At 43.2% G+C, this 18156-nt stretch overlaps 1 protein-coding gene across 1 annotated transcript in view; it reads left to right on the top strand.

The window, feature by feature from the left end:
• The window catches only part of LOC126412336 (nose resistant to fluoxetine protein 6-like), a 270762-nt gene that overhangs the window by 211652 nt on the left and 40954 nt on the right, over positions 1-18156 (top strand). The gene's annotated exons all lie outside the window — the stretch shown is intronic.

The raw sequence follows: 18156 nt of genomic DNA, 5'->3' as shown, positions 1-18156 counted from the left end.
GGTCCAAACTGAGCGCTAGGTAATCAGTGTTTTCATTGCAGTGCCCAACAAGTACACGAGCTTGAGTTGTCCTAATTGCGCTGCTCCCCCACCCCCGTCGGAGGTTGGAGTCCTCCCTCGGGCATGGGTGTGTGTGTTGTCCTTAGCATTAGTTAGTTTAAGTTAGTTTACTTAATGTGTAAGCCTAGGGACCGACGACCGCAGCAGTTTGGTCCCATAGTCCTTACCACCAATTTCCAATTTAGTTACCCTAATTGTTATCCTACGTGACAGCAGCGTTCTGCACAAAAAAGTTTTTTTTCAGCGAGATATGTCGACTAATGACAAACAGTGATCTGAATTAAAGTAAGACGCTTGAACAGTACCTGAAATAAGGCTCTGAGTGGAAACTAAATGCTGACAGTGAGCAACAAGCAAAGGGAAGAGTCTGTTAGCAGTTTTATACGACATTTGTAGAGTACACATATTGGGCAAATATCTTCAGTCGTCGTGAGCCTGAATATTAAAGAAGAGTCTCATAGAGTATCGTAAGGGTATTGTGAGACAAGTAATGTCAAAATCAGTCATGGTGGCTTTCAGCGCATGCGCTGGCTTACGCATCCTGCTCAGACTTGACATCCGTGATCGAGTGGCGGTTTCCAAACCTCCAAGAAGTATTAGTGAGACACAAGCGTTGTCGAAACTGTGCGGCTTGCCGGCCCATTCTGTAATTTTTTATTTTACGCCTTGTTATAAATTGTCTAGGGGTAGCGTCTTTGATTCATAATTAAAAACGTCTTTGGTCCCGGGTTCGATCCCCGCCACTGCCTACATTTTGATAAATAATCAGCATTGGCGGCCGAAGACTTCCGGCATAAGAAGTCAGCCTCATTCTGCCAACGGCCTTGTCAAAGAGGGCGGAGGAGCGGATAGAGGTTCAGGGCACTCTCTTGTCCTAGGGGTGGGAAAGTGCCCCTAAAGGCGGAAGAATAAGCAATGATCAACGACATGAGGATGCAGAAGGCAATGGAAACCACTGCATTAAAGACACGTAACGTGTATCCACAGGACATGTGGCCTCTAATTGAAGAAGTGTTATGATGATCTCTCCATTGGCAAAAGATTCCCGCAGGTCCCCCATTCGGATCTCCGGGAGGGGACTGCCAAGGGAGAGGTTACCATGAGAAAAAGATTGAATAATCAAAGAAAGGATAACGTTCTACGAGTCGGGGCGTGGAATGTCAGAAGCTTGAACGTGGTAGGGAAACTAGAAAATCTTAAAAGGGAAATACAAAGGCTCAATCTAGATGTAGTAGGGATCAGTGAAGTGAAGTGGAAGGAAGACAAGGATTTCTGGTCAGATGAGTATCGGGTAATATCAACAGCAGCAGAAAATGGTATAACAGGTGTAGGATTCGTTATGAATAGGAAGGTAGGGCAGAGGGTGTGTTACTGTGAACAGTTCAGTGACCGGGTTGTTCTAATCAGAATCGACAGCAGTCCAACACCGACAACGATAGTTCAGGTATACAGGCCGACGTCGTAAGCTGAAGATGAACAGATAGAGAAAGTGTATGAGAATATTGAAAGGTTAATGCAGTATGTAAAGGGGGACGAAAATCTAATAGTCATGGGCGACTGGAATGCAGTTGTAGGGGAAGGAGTAGAAGAAAGGGTTACAGGAGAATATGGGCTTGGAACAAGGAATGAAAGAGGAGAAAGACTAATTGAGTTCTGTAACAAGTTTCAGCTAGTAATAGCGAATACCCTGTTCAAGAATCACAAGAGGAAGAGGTATATGGGAAAGGCCGGGAGATACGGGAAGATTTCAATTAGATTACATCATGGTCAGACAGAGATTCCGAAATCAGATACTGGATTGTAAGGCGTACCCAGGAGCAGATATAGACTCAGATCACAATATAGTAGTGATGAAAAGTAGGCTGAAGTTCAAGACATTAGTCAGGAAGAATCAATACGCAAAGAAGTGGGATACGGAAATAATAATGAATGACGAGATACGTTTGAAGTTCTCTAACGCTATAGATACAGCAATAAGGAATAGCGCAGTAGGCAATGCAGTTGAAGAGGAATGGACATCTCTAAAAAGGGCCATCACAGAAGTTGGGAAGGAAAACATAGGTGCAAAGAAGGTAGCTGGGAAGAAACCATGGGTAACAGAAGAAATACTTCAGTTGATTGATGAAAGGAGGCAGTACAAACATGTTCCGGGAAAATCAGGAATACAGAAATACAAGTCGCTGAGGAATGAAATAAATAGGAAGTGCAGGGAAGCTAAGACGAAATGGCTGCAGGAAAAATGTGAAGACATCGAAAAAGATATGATCGTCGGAAGGACAGACTCAGCATACAGGAAAGTCAAAACAACCTTTGGTGACATTAAAAGCAACGGTGGTAACATTAAGAGTGCAACGGGAATTCCACTGTTAAATGCAGAGGAGAGAGCAGATAGGTGGAAAGAATACATTGAAAGCCTCTATGAGGGTGAAGATTTGTCTGATGTGTTAGAAGAAGAAACAGGAATCGATTTAGAAGAGATAGGGGATCCCGTATTAGAATCGGAATTTAAAAGAGCTTTGGAGGACTTACAGTCAAATAAGGCAGAAGGGATAGTTAACATTCCATCAGAATTTCTAAAATCATTAGGGGAAGTGGCAACAAAACGACTATTCACGTTGGTGTGTAGAATATATGAGTCTGGCGATATACCATCTGACTTTCGGAAAAGTATCATCCACACAATTCCGAAGACGGCAAGAGCTGACAAGTGCGAGAATTATCGCACAATCAGCTTAACAGCTCATGTATCGAAGCTGCTTACAAGAATAATATACAGAAGAATGGAAAGGAAAATTGAGAATGCGCTAGGTGACGATCAGTTTGGCTTTAGGAAAAGTAAAGGGGCGAAAGAGGCAATTCTGACGTTACGGCTAATAATGGAAGCAAGGCTAAAGAAAAATCAAGACACTTTCATAGAATTTGTCGACCTGGAAAAAGCATTCGACAATATAAAATGGTGCAAGCTGTTCGAGATTCTGAAAAAAGTAGGGGTAAGCTATAGGAAGAGACGGGTCATACACAATATGTACAACAACCAAGAGGGAATAACAAGAGTGGACGATCAAGAACGAAGTGCTCGTATTAAGAAGGGTGTAAGACAAGGCTGTAGCCTTTCGCCCCTACTCTTCAATCTGTACACCGAGGAAGCAATGATGGAAATAAAAGAAAGGTTCAGGAGTGGAATTAAAATACAAGGTGAAAGGATATCAATGATACCATTCGCTGATGACATTGCTATCCTGAGTGAAAGTGAAGAAGAATTAAACGATCTGCTGAACGGAATGAACAGTCTAATGAGTACACAGTATGGTTTGAGAGTAAATCGTAGAAAGACGAAGGTAATGAGAAGTAGTAGAAATGAGAACAGCGAGAAACTTAACATCAGGATTGATGGTCACGAAGTCAATGAAGTTAAGGAATTCTGCTACCTAGGCAGTAAAATAACCAATGACGGACGCAGCAAGGAGGACATCAAAAGCAGACTCGCTATGGCAAAAAAGGCATTTCTGGCCAAGAGAAGTCTACTAATATCAAATACCAGCCTTAATTTGAGGAAGAAATTTCTGAGGATGTACGTCTGGAGTACAGCATTGTATGGTAGTGAAACATGGACTGTGGGAAAACCGGAACAGAAGAGAATCGAAGCATTTGAGATGTGGTGCTATAGACGAATGTTGAAAATTAGGTGGACTGATAAGGTAAGGAATGAGGAGGTTCTACGCAGAATCGGAGAGGAAAGGAATATGTGGAAAACACTGATAAGGAGAAGAGACAGGATGAGAGGACATCTGCTAAGACATGAGGGAATGACTTCCATGGTGCTAGAGGGAGCTGTAGAGGACAAAAACTATAGAGGAAGACAGAGATTGGAATACGTCAAGCAAATAATTGAGGACGTAGGTTGCAAGTGCTACTCTGAGATGAAGAGGTTAGCACAGGAAAGGAATTCGTGGCGGGCCGCATCAAACCAGTCAGTAGACTGATGACCAAAAAATAAATAAATAAATAAATAAATGAAGTCCCTAGGGAATTGTAAAGATGTTGATAGAACAATGTATGTTATTGCCAATGGGCAACCACAAACTGGCGTAGCATGTTCCTGAAACTGTTCATCTCCGCGTAGCCAAATTGTAATTAAAATTACAGTTATTTCGGATCATTCCCGAATTGCCTTTAGATGACACACGACAAATTAATGTTCAAAATACAAAGTGAAACGCCGGCCTGGGTGGCCGAGCGGTTCTGGGCGCTACAGTCAGGAACCGCGCGACCGCTACGGATGCAGGTTCGAATCCTACCCCGGGCATGGATGTGTCTGATGTCCTTAGGTTAGTTAAGTTTAAGTAGTTCTAAGTTCTAAGGGACTGATGACCTCAGAAGTTAAGTCCCATAGTGCTCAGAACCATTTGAACCATTTGAACAAAATGAAATCGTAATCTGCTATTGGTCAGTGTTTAATTGTAGGCACAGCGAGCAATTAACAGTTCGATTGTGTGGAAGCGCAAGAGAAATGTCCCTAAATTGGGTTAATGTTTCACAAGTTCAACTAGACCAGATTTCCGCTACGTTCAGAGCTAATAAACCAAAAAGCGATTCGCTAAAATATCGTTAAGTCTTAAGTAACTTCACTAGATCCTAATTCTAAACTTAAAATACTACAAAAAATGTTAAAACTCTGGGCCTGCAAAAGTAATTCAGATTCTTAACACAGTAGTACACATGGTTGTGAATTCTAAGTCCATGAAACTTTTAAGTAAATAAGCTAAATTTCTCTAAAAATTCTGTTCTCTCAATCCACAACCAGTATCCACGGTAAGTTCAGCAAATATGTGCGGTTTCACTGAAGCCTGGAGAGACACACCTTGCCTCTCGTATTACCCGCGGCATTGCAGAAGCTACACCAACTATTACATCTCAACCCTCTGACTATACGAGCCAGAAGATTGTTTTACGGTTTAACCAACACAACGTTCATAAAATCTAAATACGTGAAACGGACGGACTTGGAGCAGGACAGGTACCACAGAACATTTTAATTTGCACTGTCTATACTTTTACAAATAAGTTCATAAAACTTTGTCAGCACGACCTGGAAGGATTCAGGATTCACACTCATAACAGAGGAAGTTCAAAAACACAACAAAACAATTTTTTTTACATGTGAAATTTCATCATTTTTTTCACTTGGTATTGGCTGCATTTGTTGCTGTAGGTACACTTTTCTTCATAAGTAAGAGAGATTCTTCGATGAATTTTGCACAGCATACAAATCATACTTACAGGTGTATGAAACTTTAGAACTTCCCAAATCTGTTAAAAACTATGGTAAAAATTGAGATAATTAACTATAAAATTCGAATTTTCTCTAAACACGAAGTTTAAAACGTAACAGCCCATTCATTTTTCCATAGATTAAATAAATTCTAGAGTTTCATACACCTGTAAGTATGGTTTGTAAGCTGTGCAAAATTCATCGAAGAATGTCTCTTACTTATGAAGAAAAATGTACCTATAGCAACAAATGCAGCCAACAGTAAGTGAAAAAAATCATGAAGTTTCACATTTAAAAAATATTATTTTTTCGAGTTTATGAACTTCCACTGCTATGAGTGTGAATCCTGAATCCTTCCTGGTCATGCTGACAAAGTTTTATGAATTTATTTGTAAAAGTATAGACAGTGCAAATTAAAATGTCCTGTGGTGCCTCTCCTTCTCGAAGTCGGCCCGTTTGACGTCCTACCCCGCCCTTAAGGACGTAACAATGAAGCTCCTCCATAGGCATCAACGTGGGTTCCGAAAACACCGTTCGTGTGAAACCAGTCTCGCTCTGTTCGTTCACGAGACCTAGAAACCATAAAAGCCGTGTTGCTTGGCTTTCGCAATGAGCTTGACACAGTTGCGCACTGCCGCCCAATAGACAAAATAGAACGGAGGGAATATCAGACCAAAAGTTCCTAGCATACAGTACACAGCATGTCATTCTGAACGCACAGAAATCTTCAGACGCAAAAATAACTTCGGGTGTATTCTAGGGTAGTCTTACAGGACCATTACTTTTCACAATATTTGTAAATGACCTAGCAGGCCTAGGCAGCGTCGGAAATTCCATGAGGCTTTTCGCAGGTGGTGCTGTTGTGTACAGAAAAGCCACAACGCTAGAAAATTGTACCGAAATGCAGGAAGCGCTGCAGAGTATCGACGATTGGTGCAGGGAGTGGGAACTGACCCTCAACATAAACAAATGTGACCTGGTACCTTGACCACAAGGTGTAATGGACTACACTCCTTGAACTCTATGGAGTGGCGTAGTGATATCTGCCATGGAATGCAGTACACCCCTACTGAACTTCAGTCATTAATTCCCAAATAATCAGGAATAGTTACACATATACGTAACAGTTTCATTACACTTAGCGCATTTTAATAATAACTCAATATTAGATTTATAAATTTAAATGCTTTTGATATAAACAAGTATAGACAGGAAGACGCTTTATTGTATGATTACACGATTATAGAGCACTCACGGTAAGCAGTTACTTCTTAAAATGCAGGAAAATGCATACGGAGCGATTTTAAGTTGGACGACCATATACACTGAAGCGCCAAAGAAACTGATATAGGCATGAGTAAACAGGCAGAATACAGCGCTGCGGTCGGCAACTCCTATATAAGACAAAAAGTGTCTGGCGCAGTTGTTAGGTCGGTTACTGCTACTGCAATGGCAGATTATCAAGATTTAAGTGAGTTTCAACGTGTATTACAGTCGTCGCACGAACGATGGGGCACGGCATCTCCAAGGTAGCGATGAAGTGGGGATTTTCCCGTATGACCATTTCACGAGTGTACCGTGAATATCAGAAATCCGGTAAGACATCAAATCTCAGACATATTTCCGGCCGGAAAAAGATCCTGCAAGAACGAGACCAACGAGAACTAAAGAGAATCGTTCAACGTGACAGAACTGCAGCTCTTCCGCGGATTGCTGCACATTTCGATGCTGGGCCATCAACAAGTGTTAGCGTGCGAACCATTCAACGAAATATCATGATATGGGCTTTCGGAGCCGAAGGTCCACTCGTGTATCCTTGACGACTGCACAACACAAAGCTGTACATCTCGCCTGGGACCGTCAACACCAACATTGGACTGTTGATGACTGGAAACATCTTGCCTGGTCGGACGAGTCTCGTTTCAAATTGTATCGAGCGGATGGACGTGTACGGGTCTGGAGACAATCGCCGGAATCCATGGACCCTGCATGTCTGCAGACGACTGTTCAAGGTGGTGGAGGCTCTGTAATGGTGTGGGGCGTGTGCAGTTAAGAGTGATATGGGACGACTGATACGTCTAGATGCAACTCTGACAGGTGACACGAACATAAGCATACTGTCTGATCTATTGCATCCATTCATGTCCATTGTGCATTCCGACGACTTGGGTAATTCCAGCAGGACAATGCAACAACCCACACATCCAGAGTAGGTACAGAATGGCTCCAGGAACACTCTTCTGAGTTTAAACACTCCCGCTGGCCACCAAACTCCCCAGAGATGAACATTATAGAGCATATCTGGAATGGCTTGCAACGTGCTGTTCAGAAGAGATCTCCGCCCCTCCTACTCTTACAGATTTATAGACAGCCCAGCAGGATTCATGGTGTCAGTTCCCTCTAACACTATTTCAGATATTAGTCGAGTTCATGCCATGTCGTGTTGCGGCGCTTCTGCGTGCTCAGGGAGGCCCTATAAGATATTAGGCAGGTCTATCAGTTGCTTTGACTCTTCAGTGTAGAATTTAATAGCGGGCAAGGCAGATGCCAGACTGATAGTTATTGGAAGAATCCTCAGCAAATGTAGTCCATCAATAAAGGAAGGAGCTTACAAAGCACTCTTTCGACCGATACTTGAATATTGTTCGGCATTCTAGTGTCAGAATCAGACAGGATTAATCGAAAAAATAGAGAAGATCCAAAGAAAAGAAGCACATTTCGTTTCAGGTTCGTTTAGCAAGCACGAAAGCATCACGGAGATGCTCAGTCAGCTACAGTGGCAGACACTGCATGGGTGGCGTTCTGCAATACTGTAAGTTCTACCGCTTAAGTTCCGAGAGTGTAATCTCCTAGAAGAGTCTACGAAAATACTGCTTCTGCCTGCGTGTATCTTGCGAAAAGACCGTGAAGGTAACATTAGAGAGGTTCGAGCGCACACAGATGCTTATCGCCAATCGTTCTCGCCGTGAGCTATACAGGAAAAAGAGGAAATGACAGTGGTACACAAGGTACCCTCCGCCGCACACCCTAATGTGACTTGCGGAGTATAGATGTAGGTGTAAATCAAACAGGTACCTTGAATATAATTTTTATCATTCAAAGTATTCTAATAGATCCTTCACTACGAGTTCCCATTTGGTAGAATTTTTTGTGCAATAAAAGAAAGTTGTTCAAGTTTAACAATATACGGGCTAACAATATTATGTCCAGAAAGCATTGATACTTCTCGGGAAGAGCTCAGAATTTGACTAACTCACATGATTTACCTATAATTATGATTATTAGCACACGAACTTTCCAGAGTAAATAATTCTATCAAAACCACTTAAATTTATAAATGTAAAGCTGTATTATTACTACGATGTGCCAATGCTAACGCATACTACCACATATATTTGTGTGTATATTCTTAATTACTTTATAATTAATTATACAATTTCATTACTCGTGTACTGCATCACACGGCTATTCAAGATAGTGTATTGCAGATATCTCTACATCAAACGATAGAGCTTGGTAGCGTAATCCATTACACCGTTTGGTCACTGCATCAGCGTTTTGTCTGGGCGATATTAATTTCCTAGTACCTAATGCTGAATTTATAACGGGAATATCACCCAAAGCCATTGTATTAGAACCGACCATCTTACGCCAGAAGTTACTGCCGAAAATTCTCTTTCCAATGGTGTATGTTTATTTGCTTAGCTGTTAGTAATTATCAAACAATGAAAAATCCAGGATGGAATGTAACAATATTATGAGAAGGAAAGTTGCTACTCACCATATTGCGGAGATGCTGAGTCAAAGATACATACAACAAAAAAGCTTTCACAAATAATGCTTTCGGCCATTGGCCTTTGTCAACAATAAATACACACACCCACACACACACACACACACTCACACAAACGCAACTCATACACACGACTGCAGTCTCAGGCAACTGAAACCACACTGCGAGCAACAGCACCAATGCATAATGAGAGTGGCGACTGGATGAGGGTAAGGAGGAGGACGGATTGGGGAGGGGCAGGGATAGTATGGTGGGGGTGGTGGACAGTGAAGTGCTGCAGGTTAGGTGGACGGCCGAGGAAAAGTAGGGAGGGGGGCAGGAGTAGCAAAAAAGGAGAGAAATAAAAAGACTGGATGTGGTGGTGGAATGACGGCTGTGTAGTGCTGTAATGGAAACAGGGAAGGGGCTGGATGGGTGAGGTCAGTGACTAACGAAGGTTGAGGCCAGGGGGGTTATCGGAACTTAGGATGAATTGCAGGGAAAGTTCCCACCTGCGCAATTCAGAAAAGCTGGTGTTGGTGGGAAGGATCTATATGGCACAGGCTGTGAAGCAGTCATTGAAATGAAGGATATCACGTTTGGCAGCATGTTCAGTAACAGGGTGGTCCACTTGTTTCTTGGCCACAGTTTGTCAGTGGCCATTCATGTGGACAGACAGCTTGTTGATTGTCATGCTTACATTGAATGCAGCACAATGGCTTCAGCTTAGCTTGTAGACCACATGACTGGTTTCATAGGTATCCCTGCCTTTAATGGGATAAGTAATGTTAGTGGCTGGAGTAGGTGGTGGTGGGGGAATGTATGGGACAGGACTTGCATCTAGGTCTATTACAGGGGTATGAGCCATGAGGTAAGGGATTGTGAGCGGGGGTTGTGTCAGAATGGACAAGTATATTGTGTAGGTTCAGTGGATAGGGGAATACCACTGTGGGAGGGGTGGGAAGGATAGTGGGCAGGACATTCCTCATTTCAGGATACGACAAGAGGTAATCGAAACCCTGGCAGAGAATATAATTCAGTTGCTCCAGTCCTGGGTGGTACTGAGTGCTCCTCTGTGGCTGGACAGTGGGACTTTGGAAGGTGGTGGGAGACTGGAAAGGTAGGGCACGGGAGATTTGTTTTTGTACAAGGTTGGGAGGATAATTACGGTCAGTGAAGGCTTCAGTGAGACCCTTGGTATATTTCGAGAGGGACTGCTCATCACTGCAGATGTGACCACCACAGGTGGCTGGGCTGTACAGAAAGGACTTCTTGGTATGGAAGAGGTGGCAGCTGTCGAAGTAGAGGTATTGCTGGTGGTCAGTAGGTTTGATATGGACAGAGGTACTGATGTAGCCATCTTGAAGGTGGAGGTCAACATCTAGGAAAGTGGCTTGTTGGGTTGAGTAGGACCAGGTGAAGCAAATGGACGAGAATTTGTTGAGGTTCTGCAGGAATGTGCATAGGGTGTCCTCACCTTCGATCCATATAGCTAAGATGTCATCAATGAATCTGACCTAGGTGAGGGGTTAAGGATTCTGGGATTTTAGGAAGGATTCCTCTAGATGGCCCATGAATAGGTTGGCATAGGATGGCGCCATGCGGGTGCCCATAGCCATACCCCAGATTTGTTTGCAGGTAATGCTTTGAAAGGAGAAGTAATTGTGGGTGAGGATGTAGTTGGTCATGGCGACTAGGAAGGAGATTGTTGGTTTGGAAACCATTGGGCGTTGGGAAAAGAAGTGTTCAATCACGGTAAGGCCATAGGTATTACGAATATTAGTGTACATGGAGGTGGAATCGTCACTATTGATGCCACTAAGCACGAATGATGGCGTTGCAGCAAAGTGACTCCAAGTGAAGTGGGAGTGAGTTGCTGCCGCCAGTCGCCCTATATTGTGGTAGCAGAGGTACTACGGATCTGTATCACTGTGTCTGCCAACACATGACTTCTATTGGCGTCTAATGCAAGCTTGCCATTCCATTGCCAGTAGTGTGTTATTGATACGTGAGATCAAATAATGAGCACACGCAATGAATGGAGGGCAAAGCAAACAAAGATGGAAATAATGAGGAGTAGCAGAAATGAGGTTAGCGATAAACTTAACATCAAATCTGAAGAAGAAGAAGAAGAAGAAGAAGAAGTAAAGAAATTCTGCTACTTTGGAAGCAAAAAACACCTTAGAAGTGAAGAAAGATGGATATAAAAAGCAGACTAATGCAGACAAAGAAGGCGTTCCTGTCCAAAAGTAGTCTACTAGTAGCAAACATTGGCTTCAATTTCCGGAAGAAATTTTTGAGGATGTTTGTTTGAAACACGACATTGTGTGGAAATGAATCGTGGACTGTGGGAAAAAGAGAACAAGAAGATAACGGAAACATTTAAGATGCATAGAAGAGTAATGAAAGTTAGGTGGGCTGATAAGACAAGAAACGAGGATGTTTTCTGCAGAATCTGTGAGGATAGGAATGCATGGTAAACACTAACGAGAATAAGGGTTAGCAGGGTAGGACATGTGCTAAGAAACCAACGATCAACTTCCACGGCGCAAGAGAGAGCAGTAGAGGATAAGAGGTGTAAGTAAAGACAGAGATTGGAACATATCCAAAAGTTCATTGAGAACGTTGAGTGCAAGTAACTACTCTGGGATGAAGAAGTCAGCAGAGGAGAGGAACTAGTGGCAAACTACATCAGATGATGGACGACTGAAAAAACAAAAATCAATGCAAAGCTTAAATATATACAGCAAGGGGCATTCTTCTTTATAATCATACATCAAGTCCTACATTTTTATATTTTTATAGTAATTTCGTTTCCTGCATTTGAGGGAAGCTGTTGAGATTTAAAATTATACGATGGAGATTTCAAAAATTAAAAATGAGTGGTGAAAGCAGGTGATGAGATTAGAAACTGGCGATGTTGACGTGGTGATAGCAACTTCGTTGGTGTCTGATGTGACATTGTTGTTTTGTTGCTGCTAATGGTGATTGGTGCTCTTGAGTTGTTTGTGGATTTTCTTCAGGGTCTGACGACCATTTCCAAGTAACAGAGTAGCTTAGAAAAGGATTATGCATGGACAAATAGAACTGTATCAGGTAAAGAGCTGCTTTCACTCGTATTGGGTGGTGTAGGAAACATATAGCTAGGGATGTGAGGATAAAATTAAAAGACAGGAGTTGTTGTGCTATGGAGGAAATTGTAAGAAAGCAGAGCCTTGCAGCGACAACATTGAATAAAAAGTTCCCGGGTTTCCAGCTGCTTCAGCTGATTATAATTACACAAGCTTTCGGCCGAGAACTCCTTGGCCACTGTCAAGTGGAACGACTACCATTGGGCTGCTGGTACGCCCCTTGCCCCTTACATTCATTAGCTGCCAGCTCTGACGTCGCTGGTCCATAATTGGGCATACATTGACTCGGCGTTCGACGTGGCCACTTCTACCACGCGATGCCGTTCTGAGCTGCAGTCTGCCGTCTCTGTTTCAATGGCTTCTTTAACTACTCGATCCCAGGCCTCGTTAGTGCGAGCCATCACAGATGTTTCGTAAATTATGCCCATTGTCTGTTCTCTAAAGAACGCTTAGCCAAAGCAGATTTCTCGGTATAGCGTGGGCGATAAAACCTCTCATACTCCTTCCTGCGTTGTTCCACAGAGTGTACTGTTTGTCCGACATAAGACTGGCCGCACTCGCAAGGTGTCCCGTAGGCCTCACGTGTTCTGAGACCTGCTGCGTTTTTAACTGTTCTCAGTAACTGTCGGATTTTTGTCGGAGGCCTGAAGATCAATTTGATCTTTTTTTCAGCAGATGACTCGGAACCACAGAACGACAAGAAAGCAAGTTTCTTTACTGCTCCTCGTCGGTGGTGTTATTGTGATTCTGACTTGAAATCACTTCGTTTATTAGATGAGCGCTATAGCCGGTTTTCCTGAGGATCCTGCATAGGTGCTTCAGCTTATGGGGTTGTTTACCAAAGTCTGATATCATTCTTGCATGATGCGAGATAAGCCGACAGCTGAAAAACACAAGATCAAATCGATCTTCAGGCCTCCAAGAAAAATCCGTCAGTTACTGAGACTAGTTAAAGACGCAGCAGGTCTCAAAACATCTGGCGTACCATCAGCCCACTGACAGTCATACCACTTGACAATCGCCAAACAGTGCTCGGGCGAAAGCTCGAGTAGTTTTAATCACTTGAAGTGGCTGGAAACCCGAGAACTATTGATTCTATAAAAGGGATTGTCTGCAGAGGAATCTGACGCACTGTGAATGGTCAAGTGGAGAGAGGTTACACAAGTGAATTTAGGTATGTGAAAACAAATTGATTTTAGGAAGAGTTTACAATACAATTGAGATGGAAGCTGGGAGGAGTAGCCATTGGTTTTGTTAGACGATCTTCAAAGGAGTGGATGTTTTGTAGAACTGCTGTGACTAAGTGGGCGATGTCTTCAGCTATTGGTGAGGATCATAAGGCTTTGTCCGAGTGGTGTGAGTGTTAATAGGGTGATGATGATGATGATGAGCGGTTGGCGTCATTGGCCGGGAGGCCCCTCGCGGGGCAGGTCCGGCCGCCATATCGCAGGTCTTATTACATTCGGCGCCACATTGGGCGACCTGCACGCCGGATGGGGATGAAATGATGATGAACACAACACAACACCCAGTCCCCGAGCGGAGAAAATCTCCGACCCAGCCGGGAATCGAACCCGGGCCCAGAGGACGGCAATCCGTCACGCTGACCACTCAGCTACTGGGGCGGACGTTAATAGGGTGAACAGGGGCGGTAAATTCAGGATCGTGGGAGAGGTTTAGCCTTATGTTTACAGGAATTTATTGGATAGTATTAGTTACAGGTACTGAATATAGGAGATTGTATGTTAGGGCATTGTTTTAGGCGGTAGTGGGATTCTTAGCGGGGACAAGTGGATTCGTTTTTACAATATTACGTTAAGTGATCATTTTAAGTGAGGTAATTGTAGCCGGTCGCGGTGGCCGAGCGGTTCTAGGCGCTTCAGTCTGGAGCCACGCGACTGCTACGGTCGCAGGTTTGAATCCTGCTTCGGGCATGGATGTATATGATGTCCTTAGGTTAGTTAGGTTTAAGTAGTTCTAAGTTCTAGGGGACTGATGACCTCAGATGTTAAGTCTCATAGTGCTCAGAGCCATTTGAACCATTTTTTGAGGTAATTGTAACACCACTGGTATGGGAGGAGGAAGGTTCTACTCAACGTATGCTATCGACAATGAGTGTTCCATGGGTGATAATGTGATCGATGGATGATGAGATTTTCGAGAAAGTGTGGACAAGAAACGCAAAGCTGAAGTTGCTGTAGATGAGGAGAATTTTTCTCAATGGAGTGTCTGGATTTCAATTCACCTCCTACTGAATCTTCTCTGTCACTCACGATATCTGGGGCCTACAGCAGCAGAGAGTAGGGGGCGGGGGGGGGGGGGGAGGGGAGGGGGTTAATTGTCTGGGACAAGATCGAGCGAAAGGGAGCAAGGAGCCATGGTGACTAAAGGCTATGATAGAGAGTTTGCGTAGCAAATGGGAGTGGAATATGAGTTTGCTGATTTTATGACCACAGCGTCTTGCTAATGTTCAGAATGGAGGGGAACTTTTCTAATTTGGAGGGATATGATCTTAAGGATAAGGAATTTTATTTCAGGATGAGACCAGCCAAAAGAGTGTGTTGAAGAATGATGAATGATACTGGAAGGACCAGATTTTGTGTGTGCCGGCCGGGGTGGCCGAGCGGTTCTATGCGCTACAGTCTGGAACTGCGCGACCGCTACGGTCGTAGGTTCGAATCCTGCCTCGGGTATTGATGTGTGTGATGTCCTTAGGTTAGTTAGGTTAAAGTAGTTCTAAGTTCTAGGGGACTGATGACCTCAGAAGTTAAGTCCCATAGTGCTCAGAGCCATTTGAACCATTTTTTAACCAGATTTTGTGTGTGTTCTGCAGTCAGTGGTGGTCCTGATACGTGGTCATGAAGGATCTATTGGGAATATGTTTGTCAGCATGTAATACCAGTGTATCAGGTGACAATCTTTAATGCTGTAAGTTGTACTAGTATGTGACGTGAGAATGTTTAGCGTTTGTGTGTGTTCTGCAGTGCACAGAGGTCCTGAGTCGGGTCATGAAGGATGTATTGTGGGAGATGTTGGGCTGGGTGATGAAGGATGTATTGTGGGAAATATTGGGATCCAGGTGGCACTGATGAGATCAGTGACCAACATTTATGTGTGTTCTGCACTGGGTGATGGTTCCTAGCTCAGCGGTAAATGATATGTTGTAGGTGTCAGGCTGCATATATGTGTTCCACAGTCTTTGATGGTTGTGAGCTGGCTGGTGAATGATGGGAGATTTGGACTGTATGTGGTACTAATCTGTCACATGAGAATGTTCAGCGTTTTTGTATATTTACAATGAGCAGTGGCTCTCATGGGGGTGGTAAATGATCTATTGCAGTAGATGTTGGGCTGAAAATGGTACTGATGTGTAACGAAAATGTTCAATGACTGAACATGAAAGATGTATTGAGGGTGAATTTGGGCTGAATGATGAATGATGTATTGTGGGAGATGTTGGGACGCATTTGGTACAGGTGTACGATGTCTCGAAAAATATTGGTGTTTAATGGCGAAATTTCTCCTGCGATATCTCGATGTATCGATATCAAAATGGAAATATCGAGTGACGATAATTTTAGTGTATATTATACTTTTTCATAATTTTTCGGTAAATATTTGAAGCTGTTCTTTTGAAATTGTAGTAGAACATAATTTTACTTTCACTGTATGAAGGAGTCTTACTACGTTTTGAGCTTCCAGCACGTCCAATCTTTCTCTTTGACTGTGTGAAGCAAGTACATGTGGCACAAAAGTAGTAGGCCGATTGCGCTAGGGAGTGGCGGTGTGTTAATGGAATAGCAAGATTTCCATTGCGAAGAAATAGCACACCAGTCCGAAAAAACAATTTTTAACGTAACTAGTGTGCTATTTGTCCACATCGGCCTTCTTCAAAAACAGTTGCCGAACATGATGAACAAAAATCTAAATGACAAGATTGATTTTTGTGGTGGATGAAGACGTGTGAGGGGAAATGTTAACGTAAATCGGCGCTCGGCGCTACCAACAGGAAATGCAACGTTTGACTTCGCCACGCAATTTCGACGCTAGAACTGCTAGGTCGCTGGCGTAGGCAGACATGAAAAACCAGGGATGTCGCCATGAGGTGTTCCGGACAAATCCGTTATTGACGAAACCGAACGACGGACCAACTGGACGCCTTTTATTGTACCTCTTACATGCAGTTACCATAGTTAGCAAAGTGGTTATCACCAAGCGTGAATGTGCATCGTTTTCCTTTCCATTACTGCTCTAAAAGGGATAGACGGGCTGCTAGCTTGCTGATGTACAGAATATCTAATAATAAATCAATACTTAAGTATACAGCCATAAAACCGGCAGTGCAACCGATATTTTTATTGGCAGGTATGTCGATATTTTGCCGTCGATTTATTGGTACTTTTTCAATATATCGAGCGCTGAAAATTATATTTTCTAAATATCGATATATCGGATTCCCGATACTTTTAAAAAATATCAACAGTCCTAATATGAACCAGAGTAGAAGATTTGGGCTGCGTGTGATACTGTTGTGTAACATGAGATTGTTCAACGATTGTCTTCAGTGCACAGTGGTGATCTGGGTTATGAAGGATGTAATGAGAGAGATATTGGGCTCGGTGACAAAAGATGTATTGTGGGAAACGTTGGGATGTTTTTGTTACTGATATATTCCTTCAGTGACGAACATTTATGTGTTCTGCAGTTGGTGGTGGTCATCAAATGGGTGGCAAATGAGTCATTGTAGGAGGTGTCAGGCAGCATGTGATATTGGTGGGTAGCATGAGACAGCCCAGTGGGCTGAGTGAAGAGTGATGTATTGTGGGAGATGCTGGGTGCATTTGGTACTGGTGCATCAGATCAGTGACCAACATTTGTGTGTGTCCTGCAGCCATGATGGTTCTGAGCTGGCTGATGAGGGATGGAAGATATTGGGCTGTATGTGGTACTACTGAGTAAAACGAGATTGTTGAGAGTTTTTGTATGTTCTCCAGTAAATGGTGGCCCTCAGCTGTGTGGTAAATGATCTGGTGTAGCAGATACTGGGTTGCATATGGTATTTTTCAGTGTATTTGTGTACTCTACTGTACGCAGTGGTCCTGTGGTGGGTTATAAAGGGTGTTTTGAGGGTTAGGTTGGGCTGAGTGAAGAATGATGTATTGTGGGAGAAGTTGGGTGCTTTTGGTACTGGTGTATCAGATCAGTGACCAACATTTGTGTGTGTCATGCAGACAGTGTTGGTCCTCAGCTGAGATTTATATGCACTAATGAACTAGTGTAGGAGATTTGGGCTGTAAGTGATGTTGGTACGGAAAATGAGATTGTTCAGTGTTTGCCTACCGTACACAGTGGTCCTGAGCTAGATCATGAAGGACCTAATGAGTGAGATGTTGGGCTAAATGATGAAGGATGCGTTGTGGGATGCATTTGTTATTGGTGTATAAGATTGGCGACGAAAATTTATGTGTTATGCAGTGGGCAGTGGTTCTCAGCTGAGTGGCACATGTGCAATTGTATGAGGTATTGGGCAGAGTGTGGCATGGGCGTGTGACGTGAGAGAGCCTAGAGGTTGTATGTGTTCCACAGTCAGTTTGTTTCTGAGTTGGCTGATGAAGGATGGAAGATATTGAACTGTATGTAGTATTACTGTGTAACACGAGAATTTTCAGAGTTTGCGTATGTTCTGCAGTGAGTGGTTGCCCTTTCTATGTGGTATATGATCTGTTGTAGTAGATGTTGGGCTGCATGTGATAGTGTTGTGTAACATGACATTGTTTAGCGTTTATGTGTGTTCTATGCTGAGCAGTGATCCTGAATTAGGTCATGAAGGATGTTTTGAGGGAGATGTCTGACTGAGGGATGAATGATTTTTGTGGGAGATGTCAGCCGTCGTGTGATGCTGGTGTGTGAGGTGAGTGAGC

Source organism: Schistocerca serialis, chromosome 7 (genome assembly GCF_023864345.2).
Source record: "Schistocerca serialis cubense isolate TAMUIC-IGC-003099 chromosome 7, iqSchSeri2.2, whole genome shotgun sequence".
NCBI lineage: Eukaryota > Metazoa > Arthropoda > Insecta > Orthoptera > Acrididae > Schistocerca > Schistocerca serialis.
The sequence above is the reverse complement of the archived record's forward strand: the minus strand, read 5'-3'. Positions and strand labels throughout refer to the sequence as shown.